We start from the raw sequence: 19,757 nt of genomic DNA on the forward strand, positions 1-19,757 counted from the left end.
GGCAGATGCTCAACCACTGAGCCATATAGGTGTTTCTCTTTATTAGTTTCTAAAAAGAGAACATACATGTCTTGTCTGTGCGTGACCTATGATTTCAATGCTCTAGTTAGAACATATATGTAGGTATGTGGATAATGGGAAGAATGATGATATGTAAGTGCATGGGGCATGGGACTTACCTTGGCAAATGCATTGTTTCACTATATCCTTGTCCATTACATCCAGAAGGTAAGTTGTCAAGATGATAAAGAGGCAGGGGTTTTTGGGTGGCTCAGTCAGTTAAGTGTCAGCCTTCAGCTAAGGTCATGATCTTGGAATCCTGGGATCAAGACCTGCATCAGGCTCCCTGACCCATGGGGACTCTGATTCTCCCTCTCCCTCTGCCCCCACCCCCCATCCCCACTCATGTGCTCTCTCTCTCTCACTCAAATAGATAAAATATTTTTTTTAAAAAAAAGATGATTAAGAGGTAGAATTGTGAAAATCTTGGGTCTGGTAGCTGGGCAATGAGTATATGTAGAACCCCCCTATTTTTTTAAATGCCCAGCATGGAGCCCAACATAGGGATTGAACTCAACACCCTGAGATCAAGACCTGAGCTGAGATGCTTAATGGACTGAGCCACCTTGGTGCCAGAGTATATGTGGAACTCAAAGAGTAAATATATTGTTGCCCTTGCAACATTTTACAATACTGTGAATAAATACTGAGTTTATATTACTGAAGTATATTATTCTGGTTTATGGAATGTGGTAGGGTAGGGAGGCCTGGTAGGACCAGTAAGGATCATGGTAGAGTAGAAAGAGCATAGCCTTTGGTTAAAAAAAAAATGAGAATCTGAAAAAAAAAATCAGAATCTGATTTGAACCTAATACTGCTAACACTTGACCATATGTCCTTAAGTACTTTCTTAATGTTTTTTTTCATTTATTTACCTGCTTCATGATGTTTTTGGGTAAATTATATCAGGTTAAGTGTCTAAGTATGTATCTAATAAATGCTAATTCCCTGAGTTTTAACAAAATATTTTTTAAAAAATATTTCATTTATTTATTTGAGAGAGACAAGGAGTGAGTGAGCAAGAGAGCACAAGTAGGGGGAGGGGCAGCAGGAGAAGGAAAGGGAGAAGCAGACTTCCTGCTAAGCACGGAGCCCAATGCAGGGCTTGATCCCAGCACCCTGGGATCATGACCTGAGCTGAAGGCAGCTGCTTAACCAATTGAGCCACCCAGGTGCTCCTAACCAAATCTTTATCTCCTTGTCGGGACAGAGGTTATACTGAGTTGAAGTGTCCCCCCAGATTCATGTCCATCCAGAACCTCAGAATGTGATAGTATTTGGAAATGTCTTTATCAATATCATCAAGTGAAGATAAGGTTAAACTGATTTAGGGTGAGTCCTAATCCAACCACTGGTGTCCTTATGAGAAGAGGAAAATTTGAACACCCGCAGAGGGAACGTGGCCACATAAAGATGGAGGCAGAGATTAAAGTTATGCTGCCACAAGCCAAGGAACACCAACAACAGCCAGCAACCACCTGAAGTTATGAAAATGATGCAGAACACATCCTCCCTCAGAGTCTCCAAGAAGCAACCAACACTGCCAACAACTTGATTTCATACTTCTAGCATCCAGAACACTGAGAGAATAAATTTCTGTTGTTTTAGGCCACTGAGGTTATGGTAATTTGTTAGTATAGCCCTAGGAAACTGACACAGAGGTAATAAAAACATGGGAAAAATTATGTTTAACTTGGAATTTTCAGTGACCCACCAAAAGCGTGGTACAGGCAGTAAATTAGCCAAAAATCTATCTGCTTTGTAAAAAAAATACAGAAAAATCTAAAAATAATTTTAAAAGACAAAAAAGTAGTTCCAATTGGACTATTGTTTCTTTTTTAGAATACTGTGGGATAGTAATTTCTAATTTATATAAAGAAAATATACTCGGAGTATATTGAGTATTCCTAGTTGAATATTCCTGGATAAAGTTTGGTGGTTCCATTTTCTAATTTGTAGTATCAGTGGACTTGGGGAGCAATAGAAGAAAAAAGGATGAATCATTACAGGGAATGATCATTCTAATTTGAATAAATTACTTTATTTACTCATTCAACAGATATTATATAACTACTATATGCTAGGCTCCAGAGGTATAAATTATACCCAATCTCTGACTTGAGGGGAATCACAATATGGAATCAGAGATACACTGTAAATAATTAAATAGATGGATAAATACTGATATGTGTAAATTAAAGGAAAATACAAAGAGCTATAGGAAAATATAAGATGTGGATTTTATTCAGATGAGAATTCTCTTTGGACATGTTATTGAAAGGATGAGTTAACTAGGTAATCTGGCAGATATAGAAAGAATAGTCTCTGGAAAGAACTACATGAGCAAAGGTCCTGACTTAGGAAGAAGTATGGTTCAATGACTAGAAGTTATGGAAGGCTAGAATAATTTTATTATAGAGAACTGAGTGGTGGATAGAGTTTGGAGAGTGGTGGTAGTGGATAGTACCACAGGATGTAGCCAGATACAGTTTACCTGATACAGTAGATGATTTTAAGAAGATTTATGTTCATCCTAACAGAAATGGTAAGGCATTAAAGGATTTTTAAAAAAGATTTTATTTATTTATTCATGAGAGACACAGAAAGAGACAGAGATATTAAGCAGAGGGAGAAGTGGGCTCCCCATGGAAGCCCGATGGAGAACTTGATCCCAGAACCCTGGGATCAGTCCCTGAGCCAAAGGCAGATGCTCAACCACTGAGCCACCCAGGTGCCCTGGCATCAAAGGATTTTAGTGAAGAAATAAAATTATCAAATTTATATTTTATTTTTTAAAATATTTATTTATTTATTAGAGAGAGAGAGAGACCATGAGCAGGGAGGAGGGGCAGAGGAGAGGGAGAGAAGCAGACTCCCTGCTGAGTGCAGAGCCTGATGCAGGGCTCATCCCGCAACCCAAAGATCATGACCTGAGCTGAAATCAAGAGTCTGATGCCCAACTGGCTGAGCCACCAACACATCCCTCAAATTTGCATTTTAAAAGGTCATCCTGAAAGATCCTAAAATTTCTGTATATTACACATTTTATTTATAACTTTTATAGCTATTGATAAATAACTTCAACAAATATTACTTGAGGATCTATGCCTTGAGATACATAGTCCCATCTTATATGGTACACAATACTATGTGTGTAAAGCATTAGGTACATGTCTTGTATCTATTACAAGAGCTATACAGGGTAAATATTATAAAGTTTGTTTCTTTAGTGTTAAGTGTCTAAGTATGTATCTAATAAATGCTAATTCCCTGAGTTTTAACAAAATATTTTTTTGAATTATTTTTTGAAAAATATTTTTTGAATATTTAGAATTCTCAACCCAACAAAAGCCAGAATAGTGGTTCTCAAAATGTAGCATACATGAGCATCACCCAAAGGGTTCAATAAAACAGACCGTTGTGCCTTAATTCCAGGTAAGTGTCCAGTGACACAGATACTGCTAGACCTGGGATCATGCTTTGAGAACCACTGAGCTTTATATTATAACCTTAAAAACTACTTTCAAACTCTTCAAACTCAATATTAGCCAAAAATGGTTATGATTTCAGGATAGTGCCCCTTAAACTGTAATGTACATGCAAATGGCCTGTGAATGTTGTTTAAAACCAGATTCTGATTCAGTTGCCCTAGGGCGGAGCCCAAGGTTAGGCATTTCTAACAGGCTGCCAGGTGATGCGAACTGAGCTGGTCCACAACACACCCTTTGAAGAGCAACATCTCAAGCCGACCAGTAACCTTGGGATCATCCGGAAACTTACTTGAATGTAAACCTCTCAGGTCCCGCCCCACTCCCACTGAATCAGAAACTGTAGTGAAACAAGATCTCCTCTGAGATCTCCATAGCTGATTTCTGTGTCCTTCAAAATATAAGCACTGTCACAAAGCACTAGTTCTCAAACTTGGCTAAACATCGGAGTCACCTGGAAAGATACAAAAAAAAAAAAAAAAAAAAAAAAATCCTGATGCCTGTGTCTCACCGAGAGAATTCATTATTTGTTTCGTACTGGGTGCAGCCTGGGCATCGTGGGTTTTAATGCTCCCCAGAGCATTAAAGTTTGAGAATGACTCTTCTAAAGCTTTGTTTTTTGAAGTGCAGTCTGTGGAACAGCTGCAGAGGCATCACCTGGGAGTTTGCTAGAAATGCAGAATCTCAGGTGCTACCCCAGATACACTGCATCTGAATTTTTTTTTGCAACAAGCTCCCTTGCTCTATATTAAAGCTTGAGAAGAGCTGTTCTAAAGTTGTGCTGGCTGATACCAAGAGAATCGCTACTAGCCACACATGCCTATTATGTTCCAGTTAATGACAAATTAAAAATGAAAAATTCAGTTCCTTAGTCTCACTAGCCACATGTCAAGTGTTCACTAGTCACAGGTGGCGGGAGGTGATCATAATGGACAATGTAGATATGGAACATTTTCATCACAGCATCAAGTTCTGTTGGACAGCACTGCTGGGGTATGGCAGGCTTGTATTTAAATGACTGGGCAAAGCCAAGTTTAAAATAGATATAGAGGGCAGCCCCGGTGGCTTAGCGGCTTGGCGCCGCCTTCAGCCCAGGGCGTGATCCTGGAGTCCCGGGATCGAGTCCCACGTGTCGGGCTCCCTGCGTGGAGCCTGCTTCTCCCTCTGCCTGTGTCTCTGCCTCTCTTTCTCTCTCTGTGTCTCTCACGAATAAATAAGTAAAATCTTTAAAAAAATAAAAAATAAAAAATAGATATAGATAGCTGAAGATAGATTGTAATATCTGAAATAGATGCCCATGGAAACATATTCACACATCTTTATAAAAAGCACACTATAAGTAAATGAAATTATTTCTCAAAATTCTGACCTTGCTTAGAGATCACTAGTGTAACTCCTATGCATAGCTCCCACAGAGTAATTATTTTTCATAAAAGTATTACATCTGGTTTATGGGAAGAGAAGACTTTTCCTGTTTTATATTCTGGAAAGGCTCTTTCTTTCCAGCTCCCATTCATGCTAAAGGCGTCTCTGAACTATGTTCAGGCAGCTCTGCTCTTACAAGGTGCTTCAGGGAATAGGAATTTACTTCCTCTGCTTAAGTCAGGAGGATAACTAGGAAGCTTGCTGATTTAATTTTTGAGAAAGGTCTTGACGTTTTGCCTCTATTTGCAAAAATGTCCTCAGGGGTTGAGTGACTCACCAAGCCAGCCATCAGGGCCATCCCAGGTATGCATTTAGAGGCATGCTTTGTTAACATGCAGCATTGATCGCTGCCAGGGTCGTAGCTCCAGACACATTCATATTTCTGGAATGAAGAATGTTTGGAAGTCCTCCTTTCCTTTTAATTGTGAGATCCGAAATGGGGACAATTTGTTTTAAGGCCCCCTTAGGCATTCCTATGTAGCATTATTTAGAGTTTGACAGTAAATGATCTGCTGCTTTAAAATTCCTTTACCAGGAAGGCTTTCATCCCATTCTAACGCTTTGACTTCTAGTTTACAGGTGAATCTCTTGTTTGCCTTGTGGTGAAGCACATTGCTCCTAAGGAGCAAAATTAAATAATGAGATATGTTTAGAAATTATATTTTAAAGAGATCATTTATCAAAAGTGAGTTTTCTTGTCCTTTCAGATTAAAAGGATTGTTAAATTCTGACGTTAGAGTGTAAGTGGGAGAGGAAACCAAGAGAAGATACTTTCCTAAAACAATGATCACTTCATTTCCTTGTAATATACGAGAGTTAATAAACCCAAGTAGCTGAAGAAGATGATTCGGACTTACGGAGTGCAAGTTTAAGTTATTTCTGCAAATTATAGATTTATAATAAACATTTGTAAACCAAAACTCAATGGAAATATTTAATTTTACGTAAATATTATAAGAGAATGCACAAAGACATAAAAGGATGTACTAAAAGACATGCATGCCCACACATTTTTAAAGGTTTTGCTTTGTCCCCTTATACAGGTATGCATGCAGAAAGGGAATGAGTTCTATGTTTATACAATAGTGATACAGTCTGATTATACCATTTTATGAATATTTTCTATGGTTTAAAAATTACACAATTCATAAAAATTAAAACAATGTAAATTGACAAAAGAAGTGCAAATTTTGTTGGATTACTCTTCTTTTCCATACACAAAATAATGTTGATTTTCACCAGGCAGGAAATTTGGGATAATGTTTCCAACCTGGAATATAATTTTCCAGATAAACTGATGCTTTACTGATACTAGATACTCCCTGAAACTCAGCTGACTCAAACATCATTGACCATTCAATAATGTTTCCAAAAGAGGGTGAAAGGACTTCAAGAAAATGATCAGATTGCTTAATTATTGTTTCCAAATTATAATATGCCAACTTGGTTGTGGGGTCAAGACAAAATCTCTATGTTTCCAAATAGGATCGCCTATTTCTAAAACTTAACCATTTGCTCTCAGGCTGAAGGAAACATATCTGTTGGATTTTTTTTTAAATATTATCGTGTATTTACACTGGCCCTTTACTGCATATACCGCTAAAGTAGGGGAAGGCAAATTCCAAACTTACCTGAAGAAAAAAATAAGTTGAAAGTTGTCTTGTCCATAGTCCCTTAATTCTCGTAATGGTGTTTGCTCTTTTTACAGGGAAGTGGAATAGAGTGGCACAAACACAGATGCCTGGATCTCATTTCACAGTCACCTAGGGAAGTTTATATGTAATAAAAATGAGCCATAAAGAGGAATTATTAGAAAGAGAAATTACTGCAGAAAGTATTATATTGAAAGGTGGTAAAGAGACGCCTGGATGGCTCAGTAGTTGAGCACCTCCCTTCAGCCTAGGGCATGATCCTGGAGTCCTGGGATCGAGTCCCACATCAGGCTCCCTGCATGGAGCCTGCTTCTCTCTCTGCCTATGTCTCTGCCTCTCTCTGTGTGTCTCTCATAAATAAATAAATAAAATATTTTTTAAAAAGTGGTAAGGATAGGGAATGGGAGGTGAAACCCCACAAAATGAAAAGAGAAGCTAGGGGTGCCTGGCTGGCTCAGTTGGTGGAGGAGTTGACTCCTGATTCTTGGGGTTGTGAGTTCAAGCCCCACGCTGAGTGTAGATCTTACTTAAAAATAAACAAATGAATACATACATACATTCATTCATACATACATACATACATACATAAAATGAAAAGCAAAGCCAGAAATTTTGGACATTTAGATCATCATTACTAAAAATTGCCAAAGAGAAGTGATGTATTGCATGGTTACACATAGAAATAGATACTAGCAATACCCTATACATAAGTTTTGCTATAAATTTCAACCATTTGACTAGTATTTAGATGAATGTCTTGTGTCATACCAAGGAGCAAACCCTTTATACATGATGAGGGAATTACAACTCAAAAGATGGTGGGGTCAGGCCAGTAATATAAAAAGAAAGAAATGGGCCAGATGGGAACTGTGTTGATCTAAGGGAATGTGGGTAAATATAGAGAAATCAGAAACCATGACATAAACACAGAACTGCAAGTGGTTTATCATGAATGGAGCATAGAGGTGTGAGAAATGGCAAGACAACACATAACTAGAAAGATAAGCAAAAGCTGGATTTTAAGGAAGAGAGATACCACCACACCAAAGATCTTCATCTCATCCTTAAAGGTCTAAGAAAGAAATTATTATGGTACAGGTTTTAGAAAATCATGTTGGTAGTATCATGTATGATTCTTTTGTCCCCAGAGACCAAGGTCTATAGAGATCATATGTCCAAAACAGGAATTAGGTAATAACAGTACTAGGATTCAAAGTCATTAGACTCACTTCTGGTTCAGTGTAGGATACAACATTCTTAGGTTGTGTGATATGATGTGACTGCCTATTTGTATTGGCAAATGCAAAGTTAAGCCAATAACCATTCTTCATTTAAATGCAATGGAACTATCTGTATTTGATTGAAAATTTCTGGAGACATGGGTTTTATATGTGTAAATATATTTTAAAAACAAGTATCTAATGAGGTGTGTATATTTATGTATTTAATATATGAATATTGATTATGAAGATAGAGCATGTAAAATTGCTCAATTTTTCTCTCTGCAAAATCATTTCATAAGTTGACCTTCAGAATTCATTAGCATCATTACTAATTGATTCAAGTATTGACTTAGGTGACCTTTAGTAACAGCCTTAATTCAAATACTAAATCTACCAGAAGCAGAACACTCTTTCAGGCAGTTTATTTTGTGTTGTTCAGTTTTTGTTAAGAAAATATTAAAAGTATACTGAAGTAGAGAGAATAATACAATAAACCACAATGTGCCTATCACCCAGCTTCAAAAATTACTAACTCAAAGTGGATCTCATTTTACCTAAACCAGTGATCTTCAAAAATAATCAACTTTGCCCCCAAGTGGAAATTTATCAATGTGTGGAGACATTTTTGGTTGTCACAACTGGTAGAAAGGGTGCTACTGATGTTTAGAGGAGAGAGGCCAGAGAGGCTGGTAAATATTCTACAATGCACAGCCCTCCATGACAAATACTTAGCTTAAAATGTCAGTGGTGCTGCTGTTGAAATATCTTGATCCACATCCTAACATGCTCTGTCTCTTTTTGCATAATTGTTAAGCAAACTCCAAACATCATATAACCTCATTCATATTTTTTAGTATGACTATAACAGGTTCTGAAGAATTTTTTAAAACATGGTAAGTAGGGTTTTTTTTTTGTTTGTATGTTTGCTTGTTTGTTTCTCAAACCCATACCTAGCTAGCCCCTGATCTGCTTTGTATCTCAAAGAGCTGTCCTTCATAAACCACATTTCTCAGTCTCTGATGCCAACCGAATTCTCAGTAGGATTAACAAATGGAAGTCATTGGATGCAAAATGCTTCAGGTGACATCTCCAACAATTTCCTGAGTGGATCCACCTCTCTCCTGAACTCTACCTCTACTGGGTTGAATGGTGTCCCCCACTCTCAAATTCATGTCCACCTGAAGCCTGCGAATGTGATCTCCTTTGGATATAGGGTCTTTGTAGGTGTAACGAGTTTAATATGAGATCATCCTGGACTACAGTTGGCTCTAAATTCAATGACTGTTGTCTTTATGAAAAGAAGGGTATTTGGAGACAGTGTCTCAGAGGAGGACAGATGCCCAGAGGGAAGATGGCCATGTGAAGGTGGAGGCAGAAATTGGAGCAAAACAGCAACGAATCAAGCAACGCCAAAGCTTGCAGCTAACAACCAGAAGCAAAGAAGAAGCAAGGGGAATTCCTCCCCTGAGTCCTGAGAGAGGGCATGGCCTCCTTAACACCTTGATTTCAGACTTTAGGACTCCCAAACTATAAAAGAATAAATTTCTGTTGTTTTAAGCCACTCAGTTTAGGATGAATAGTTATGGCAGCCCAAGGAAACTGATAGGCTACCCCTCCATGGTCCCATTTCCCAGTGCATGGCATCTGCTGTGATTCCAGGTTCTACTCAGAAGTGCTAGCACCTGACTTCTGGTGTCCTTTTATTCTTTTAGCCTTACAGATGTAGTGGCACCATATAGTTGGTAATCTCTGAGTTGACTCATCATCATCAGTCTAAGTTCTTCTAATAATTTTGTAACTAGTTCCCTACATTAAATGCCTTGTAATGAACTATCTGGGTGGTTTCTGTTTTCCTCACTGAATCCTTTTACACATGGAAAATTTAGTACCAAATTTAGTAATTTGTAGAAAACACTTATCCCTGGGTAGTACTTGAGTTTCTTTTAATTTTTTCCTATTTTATTTTTTTTATTTTTAAAAAGATTTTTTATTTATTTGACACAGAGAGAGCGCAAGCAGGGGGAGTCACAGGCAGAGGGAGAGGGAGAAGCAGGCTCCCCACTGAGCAAGGAGCCTGACTTGGGGCTGATTCCAGGACTCTGGGATCATGACCTGAGCCTAAAGCAGATGCTTAACCCACGAAGCCACTCAGGTCCCCTAATTTCTCTCTTAAATAGACTCCACAGTCTGGCTTTTATGCAAAAAGGATTATTTCAAATCTATTTAATATTTTGCATTTTTATGTGAAATCTGATATAAATTAACCTGCAGAAGCATTATCATTTAGCACTTTATATTTGGGCAATACTTAGCAAACATGTATTAATTATTGTATTATTTACTGCATTAATTATTGAATTACTGTTAATTTTTGAAAGAAATACTAATTTTTACAGAACTATAATGCAAAACCATGGGTGTGCAAACTTTCTCTGTAAAGGACCAGAAATAAATGATTGAGGCTTTGTAGACCATAGGTATCCACCACAAAAGCTCAACTCTGCTGCTATAGCGTGAAAGCTGTCACAAACAATATGTAAAAGAGTGAGCCTGGCTGTATTCCAATAAAACTTTATTTATAAACAAAGGTAGTGGGCTTGATTTGTCCTAGAGGTCATAGTCTGCTGACCCTGCTATAAACTATCTAGACTTTTGAGTGCATACTTTCCATCAATATCACATAGACACACTACTTGCATCTATATCATTTTATACAGAGAGAAAAAATATACTTTATTTCTCTTTAAAAAAGTCAATTTTTCAAAGAGCTGCTAGCTTCTACTCTTGGTATTTCATTCTTTCAAAAGATTGATATCTTGAAAAAGAGTCATTAGGCCAAAACATTAGACCTTAGGGATAAACCTACAGAAAATTGATTGAGTGAACAAACCAACTTACTCTTTTGTAAAGTCTCCCTACACTCTTATTTAGAAGGATGAATAATATCACAACAACTGGCCAGGATTTATTTCTGTCAGTATCAAATTTTGATTCCATTCTCAAACACTTCTCCAAAAAGAAATCAATATTTTAAAAAGTAAACAGTTTTGGCGACACACGGATAACAAAGAATATGTGACTTATTTATATTTCCACTAGACTTAGTTAGACGTTTTGAAGGCATGCTCTAATTTGTTTTATTGTTCTTAACATCCAATTTAGTTTCTGTCTCCTCATCAAATAATATTTGCTGAATAAATGAATGTAATATTCTAAGATGTGGTGAAATATGCATAATCGTACATCATGTAGAATCTATGACTGGCTATTTCATAAATATAGAGGTTAAAAATTGGCTTTGGGAACAAAAAATAATTTGTTTCAATGGAGGAATCCATAATTCTGAATGTGGAGAGAAGTGCTAACAGGTGCTAATTTACATCGAGGTCTATTCTTCTCTTTGAATTGAATGGTTTCTCTCTGTCATGAGCAGGCAGTCCAATATCACAGGCACATAAAAGTATTGAGCTATATCCTGGGGTTAACCAAATCTAATATCATGGTAGACTTTGACAGAATTTAAGGTTGAGATTTCCCTCCAGGTGCCAGAATGTCATACAACAGGCCACAGTAACCATGCATGTAGGCAGCCCTAAACAGGCTGCTAGATCCTGAGTATCTAAATTTGTGACAATTTGTGAATGAATCACCATGCCCTCCATAGAACTTGGCAAATGGATCAGCGCTTCTGCATCTGGCATTGTATACAATTTGCATATTGTGGAAGTGAAACACTTTGCAATCTCTGAAGCCCATCTCATTATGGCATGATGAGCTCATAGCCATGTGCTTTCCATCTTTAGTTCTAATTTCAGGGCAGCCGTAGTTAAAACCTAAGGACATACATACATAGCTATGGATAATGATTGGCTAAACTGTTTTTACTTTCATAAACTTAAGATGTTAAATTAAGGACAACTCGACACTAACTCAAGTGGAAAAGAGGACAGGCGAAAGTTTTCCCTCCTTAATACCAGTTTTTACAAAATAAAAAAGAAATTAAGAATACTTGAGTTATTTCAAATGAGAAAAATGCTGGAAATAGTTGTTAAAATTTAAACTACCTCCATAATTTACGTTTAGTTTCCATAAAACACTGTTAGCAATCATAAATTCATGTGAACCATGTGCTAAAAATGTGTTTCCAAAATATGACAGTAGTTATAGTTCTATTCTTTATGCAGCTTGATTTTGTTATTATTTAAAAACAAGAATAAATGAGCATATGGCAGTAGAGGGGTTTTTTTTGCAAATTTGTTTAACATGTATATTTAAAATTAGAATTAAGAGAAAATTTAGATAAGGTGCCATGGTGCTAGTATTCATTACACAGACTGTGAGACACATACAAGTAGAAGAGCATATAACCATATGCTGTCCATTACTACTAGGATTCTAAATGCATTGGCAATTAATGTTTTATAAATGCTACCGGAACTAGATTCTGGCTCCAATATTCAGCTCCCTTACAGATTTACTAGTTCCCAAACTTACCTCTTATGATTAATAATTTTAAGAGTCAGAACTTTGAACTTAATGGATTTATTATGAATACATTTTTGTGATATGTGATTTCAAAATAATTTTGAGGAAAGATTACTAATTAAGAATGCTCAGATCAACAAATGGTGTTGGGAAAACTGGACAGCTACATGCAAAAGAAGGAAACTGGACCACTTTCTTATACCATACACAAAACAAAACCTCAAAATGAATTAAAGACCTAAATGTGAGACCTGAAACTATAAAAATCGTAGAAGAGAACATAGGCAGTGGTTCCGCTGACATTCGTTCTAGCAACATTTTTTTAGATATTTGTCCTGGGGTAAGGGAAACAAAAGCAAAAATAAACTATTGGGACCACACCAAAATAAAATGCTTCTGCACAGCAAATGAAACAACCAACAAAACTAAAAGGCTGAATGTGAGCAGATATTTGGAAATGACATATCTGATAAAAAATTAGCATCCAAAAAATTTAAGGAACTTACATAACTCAACACCAAAAAACCAAATAATCCAATTAAAAATGGGCAGAGGACAGGAACAGACATTTCTTCATAGAAGACATACAGATGGCAAACAGATACATGAAATGATCCTCAACATCACTTATCATCAGGGAAATGCAAATCAAAACCACAATGAGATATCAGCTCACACCTGTCAGAATGGCTAAAATCAAAAACCTAAAAAATAATGTGTTGGTAGGAATGTGGAGAAAAAGGAACACTGTTGGTAGGAATGCAAACCGATGCAGCCACCGTGGAAGATAGTATGCAGTTTCCTCAAAAAATTAAAAACGGAACTATCCTATGATTCAGTAATTGTACAACTGGGTATTTACCCAAAAATATGAAAACACTAACTCAAGGGGATATATGCACCCCTATGTTCATTGCAGCATTATCTATAATAGCCAAACTACGGAAGCAGCCCAAGGGTCCATCAATAGATGAATGGAGAAAGAAGATGTGGTGTGTTTCTGTGTGTGTGTGCACACACACATACACAATGGAAATATTCAGCTATAAAAAATGAAAGCTTTCCATTTTCAACAACATAGATGGATCTAGAGAGTATAATGCTAAAATACGCCAGTCAGGAAAAGACAAATACCATATCATTTCACTCATATGTGGAAGTAAGAAACAAAACAGCAAACAAAGGGAAAAAAAAGAGAGACAAACCAAAATACAGACTCTTAGCTATTGAAAACAAACAGATGGTTATGGCGGGGGGCGGATGTGTAGGGTGGGAAATGGATGAAATAGATGAGGTGGATTAAGAGTACACTTATCTTGATGTGCACTGGGTAATATATGGTATTGTTGAAACAGTATATTGTACATCTGAAACTAATATAACACTATATGTTAGCTACACTGGAATTGAAATAAAATACATGCACAAAAAAAAAGAAAGAAAGTTCAGAGTATTTTCATAGTATGAGGAAAACAAGATAAAAATGAACCAAAAATATATCTTCTGCAAACTAATGAAATATTTGTGTGAAAAAGATCAATGTGGCCAGTTTATTTGGTGTCTTCAGATAGTCACAAATGTATTTCAGTGTTTTTTAAAAGTCAATGAGAACTTTGCTGGTGCACTGTCACAGACAAATTACCAAGTGCTACCTACTCATGGAATTATTTTGATGTATATATATTATATACATATTATATGTATAATATATATATACACACAAAGACACATTTCTTATTTTTACAAATTGCTTTCTTAATGAAAAGTAGAATTCAGTCAATGAACTGATGTTTTTACTTAAACCAATTTGATTATTTAGACAGTCAATTATTTGTGTTCTCACACTGATTTTTATGCTGATAGACATAGCATTACTGCCTTCCTCTTGATAAAGTTAATTTTGTGACTTTAGGTTAACTTCATTGGGCCTCTGCTTCTCCATATGTAAAATCAGAAGTTTGGACATGCTAAACTCTTTCATATTTGATTATAGGTTATTTATAACCTCAGAGGTGTTAATTATAGAATCTCCTTCATGTGGTTATTGTGGAAATTAAATGAGATCATATATTTAAAGCATTTAACACAGTTTCTAGCATATATTACACGTCTAAAAAGTATCAATGTGTTATATAAGATTTTTAGTTTAGCTTTATAAAAACATAAACTAAATTGTAAATGGAACAAATGGGCTCACATAATTGGCTCACATTGGAAGCTTACTAACAGGCCTTCATTTGGCCTGGCCAGATAGAGGTGTTCAAAACTGTCATTGGCCTTTTCTTCATCTCTCAGATCGGTTTTCCTTCGTATTGACTTTATTCTCAAAAAGGGCCTTCACGTGACAGAAAAATCCTGATATTTACAATTTACAGTTACAAAAGTAAAAGAAAGATCATATATCCCTACAGTTCTGGCAACAGCCTCAGAAGGATTCTTGTCAGGCAAATCAGTGAGGCCAAGAAGAAGGAGCACTCTGAGGAACTTTAAGAGATCCCGCTTGGGGATGGTATGGTAGGGTTAGCCCCTGGGCTAAGCAAGATTACTTGGAATCTTTGTGGGGTCATTCAAGAAAGAGACACATACTTGGAAGACAAAAAGACAAGTCCATTACACTTACAACTTATTACTATAATGATAATTGTAGTGAGGAGTCAACTCACTGAAAATTCTCCGCTTGAACCTTTCTTCCAGCATTTTATTTTCTATTATTCTGTTCTGGGTTGTCACCATATTATCCATGGTTCTTCTACTTTGTACCTTTTGCTGGCTAGTTATAAACATTAAAATGACTTTTATCTAACTAGGTCATTTACTAGAAGTTAAACTCAAAAAAGTTGATGTTTGACAAATTTGCTCAAGGTTAAAAAATACAATGGAGACCTAAGCCTCGTTGGGATGCCATTTAGAAAGTGACAATCATGGAAAGACTACATTTATTCAACTATGCGGTATAAATAAATAATTATCTTCACATCGAAATCTGGGATGAAAGTAATCAATGATGATTCAAAATAACATGGTAAAGAGATTAAAAGCATGAGTAGAAAGGCTTCTCTCTTATTTGCAGTGTGATTCCTAGGTACATCTGCCAAAAAGGAATGGTTTTGTAGCTTAAAAGTACAGTGGGCAGTTTAAATGCCAAAGATTCCATGGCACTTTGCCTGTGAAAGAAAGCATTTTTCTCACCTTCCTTAGCAAACAGAATCTCAGTTAAGAATTAAGAGCAAAGCCTACTCTTTAGGGTTATTTATGGCTATTTTCAGCTAAGGCAGTATTCCTTATAATCACATGAAAAACAAGTAATAGAAGAGCGATTTTTGACCAAGCTGGTGTTGTGACAGCATTTTGATGGAGGACACAAATGTAACATTTTATGCTGTAATTTAAGACAAAAAGAGATCTCTTCTTTAACTTTATCCACTTATGTGATCATGAGTTTTCAAAATAACTGTTTAATTTAAAAATAATTTTAGATTTACAGAAAAATGCTAAGATAATACAAAGAGTTCCTATGTATCCCAAAGCCAGTATTTTCTTTTTTTAAAAAAAGACTTATTTATTTATTTATGATAGACAGAGAGAGAGAAAGAAAAAGAGAGGCAGAGACACAGGAGGAGGCAGAAGCAGGCTCCATGCCGGGAGCCCAACGCGGGACTCCATCCCGGGACTCCAGGATCGCGCCCTGAGCCAAAGGCAGGCGCCAAACCGCCGAGCCACCCTGGGATTCCCCCAAAGCCCGTGTTTTCTATGCTACTATTAGCATCTTACTTAGTATGGTACATCTGTCACAGAATCCTTTTAAAAAAAGAAACTTTAGGTCAGTATTCTAAAAGTTAAATTATATATTATATTTCTGGTTAAAGACTGTGCAATAAACCCATTTTCTAGCATCTTCCATAAAACCATCCCAAATGAAGGGGCGCCTGGATGGCTTGATTGGTTAAGACTTCAACTCTTGATTTTGGCACAGGTCAAAATCTCAGGGTCATGATCTCAGGGCTGCGGAACTGAGCCCCATGTCCAGCTCCATACTCAGCAGTGAGTCAGCTTGGGATTCTCTTCCTCTCCGTCTCCCTCTGCCCCTCCCCCGACTTGTGTCATCTCTCTTTTTAAAGTAAATATATGTCTTAAAAAATATATTATCTCAAATAAAGAAAGAAATGAAACCAAAATATAAGTATTTCCAATGAATCAATATACAACTTCAACCTCCGATTACAAGTTTTGGAGTATAGTTATTCTCATTATTTGTTGTAGTTATGTTCTGTGAAGTCACTGCACACAATGAATTAGTGAATTCTGAATTATTGCTCCTAGGGGAAATACAGAGTTTGATTCCTGTGAGCTTCTGGACACAATATTTTACCATCTAATCAATACCTGTGTTTTATATATGTTTCTATTTAAAGACACGTTCTTTTATTTCATTAACATTGCACTCACAGTCCACAGCACTATGACTCATGTCTGAACAAAGCTTATCTAACATATATATTTTCTCCATAAGACACACCATAGCCTTTTTGCATACAGGAACACTAGATAGCAGTTCAACAATACACTTTGGGGGCCATTTTAAAAAAGTGTAATCGCTATCAAAAATCACAAAAAATATGGCATCAAAGAGATTTCAAAAAGGACACTTATTTATGAGAGCTAAAACAAAGAAGCAGAGTGTTGCCTTGTTTGATCTCAGCTAGGAACATGCACGTTGAGCAAAACTCAAATTTTTCATCACTGTGCACGTATCTATGAATGACTGTGAAAGCACTCTGCATATTGACTTTGAGGTTATGAGTGAGCATTATTGAGCAAATACAGAATTTGAATTTTATTCAAATACAGAATTTGAAATAATGTGTATCACATGATGGCAACGAAACATGGTCCCAAAATATGGGGGATTTGGGAAGGTGCAGATGAGAGGTTGAACATTTCTTCTGGCAAGATATTGATTATCTGAAAGTATGTAGCTCGAGTTTCCCAGATCTCGCTAATACTCCCGTTGTGAGGATAAGAGATCTTGAAAGTTGGGCAGCCATGGGAGAATGAAAATGTTTTTTTAAAGACTTTTTCCCATGGTTAACTCTAAGTTGAACTGAATGAAGGAATTATGATACAGATAGATATCCTGTCTTTTTTTTTTCTATTAATTCATTCATTAATGTAAAGGGGCATCCAATGACCACCAGACCTCTGGAGAAATCCTGGATCATGGAAAAAAAGACTAAGAAATATATATTAACATATATTAGGTAGATAAATGGATGATAGCTGAATAGATAGATGAATAAATAAATTTTGAAGAAAAAAGGATAATTTAAGGAATGGAAGACATTTATTTTTAAAGACCTGTTAATTAGATATCTAGTTTCTGGTCTGGAGCCTAGAAGTTGTCACGCCATCCTAACAACAAGGAAAAAGCTGAACAAATTAAAAAATTAACAACTTCTCTTAGATTTGTCAGAGAAGTGATGTCAAAGGGCAAAGCACTGCACTCCATGTATAATCCACAAAAGAAATGATTAATAAACTGGACTTCATTAAAATTAAAAACCCCTTCTCTGCCAACAACACTCTCAAGATAGTAAGACAAGCCACATACTGGGAGAAAATATTTGCAAAAGACATATCTCAGATAGGACTGTTCTCTAAAATGTACAAAGAATTCTTAAACTCAACATTAAGAACATAGTAACCATAAGAATGGGCAAAATATCTCACCACATATGGCAAATAAGAATATAAAAAGGTGTTCAGCATCATATGTCATTAGGGAATTACAAATTAAAACAATCATGAAATACCATTATATGCCTGTTAAAGTTACAAAAAATTCCAAAACACTGACAGCACCAAGTGCTGGCAAGTAAGTGAAGCAACAGGAACCCTTATTTAGTTTTGGTGGGAATGCAAAATGATAGAGCCACTTTGGAAGACAGTTTGGCAATTTCTTATAAAACTAAACCCATTGTTTTTTAAAATTTTTCTTTCTTGATTTAAATTTTACTTAACATACAGTGCAATATTGGTTTCTGGAGAATTAAGCGATTCATCACTTATATACAACACCCAGTGCTCATCACAAGTCCCCTCCTGAATTCCCATCCCCCATTGAGCCCATCCCCCAGCCACCTCCCTCCATCAACCCTCAGTTTGTTGTCTATCTTTAAGAGTCTCTTATGGTTTGTTTCCCCTCTCTCCTTTTTTTCTTTGCCCCCTTCCCATATATTCAACTGTTTTCTTTCTTAAATTCCACAAATTAGTGCAATCATATGGTATTTGTCTTTCTCTGACTGAATTATTTTGCTTAGCATAATACACTTGAGCTCCAACCAAGTCATTGCAAATGGCAAGATTTCATTCTTTTTGATGGCTTAGTAATATTCTATATATATATATATATATATATATATATATATATATATATACACACATGTATATATATACATCTTTATCTGTTCCTCAGTTGATGGACATTTGGGATCTCTCCATAGTTTGGTTATTATTGATAATGCTGCTTTGGGGTGCATGTAAATAAATAAATAAATTTATTCCTTGGAATCTGTATTTTTATATCTTTTGGGTAAATATCTAGTAGTGCAATTGCTAGGTCATAGGGTAGTTCTATTTTTAGCTTTTTGAGGAACTTCTGTACTGTTCTCCAAAGTGGCTGAACCAGTTTGCATTCCCACCAACGAAAACTAAACACATTCTTAACATATGATTCAGTAATTGCACTGTTTGGTATTTTTACTCAAGGATTTGAAAGATTATGTCCACTCCAAGACTTGCAGGAGGATATTATAGCAGTTTTATTCACAATTGCCAAAACATGGAAGTAACCAAGATATCCTTTAGCAGGTGAATGGATAAATACACTGTGGTACATATAGACAATGAAATATTATTCAGCACTAGACAGACATGAGCAAACAAGCTATGAAAAGATATGGAGGTACCTTAAATTCATATTACTAAGTGAAGGAAGCCAACCTGAAATGGCTGCATATTTTATTATTCCAACTATATGACCTCCTGGATAGAAAGAACTATGGAGGCAGTAAAAAGATCAGTGGTTGCTAGGGGTGGGGAGGGATGAAAAGGCAGAAGGAAACCAGACAGTATGAAAATTAACGCACTAATTATCAAATTTAAGGACTTACCAACAAACAGTAAAAAAAAAAAACCTAAGAACAAAAAGCCAAAGGGAGTAAACGCTGAACAATATTCAAAGTTGATGCTTAGAAAGACAAACATCTGACACAATTCTAGCGAGATTCAGCAAGGGGAAAATGGCAGAGAAATAATTAATATTAAGATTTTACTTTAAAAAATTTTTCTTCAATGATAAAACCACAGAAGCTGTATAAACTAAACAGATATTAAATACAAATATACAAAATATTATGACAATAAAT

This window comes from Vulpes vulpes, chromosome X, assembly GCF_048418805.1.
Source record: "Vulpes vulpes isolate BD-2025 chromosome X, VulVul3, whole genome shotgun sequence".
In the NCBI taxonomy this organism is placed as follows: domain Eukaryota; kingdom Metazoa; phylum Chordata; class Mammalia; order Carnivora; family Canidae; genus Vulpes; species Vulpes vulpes.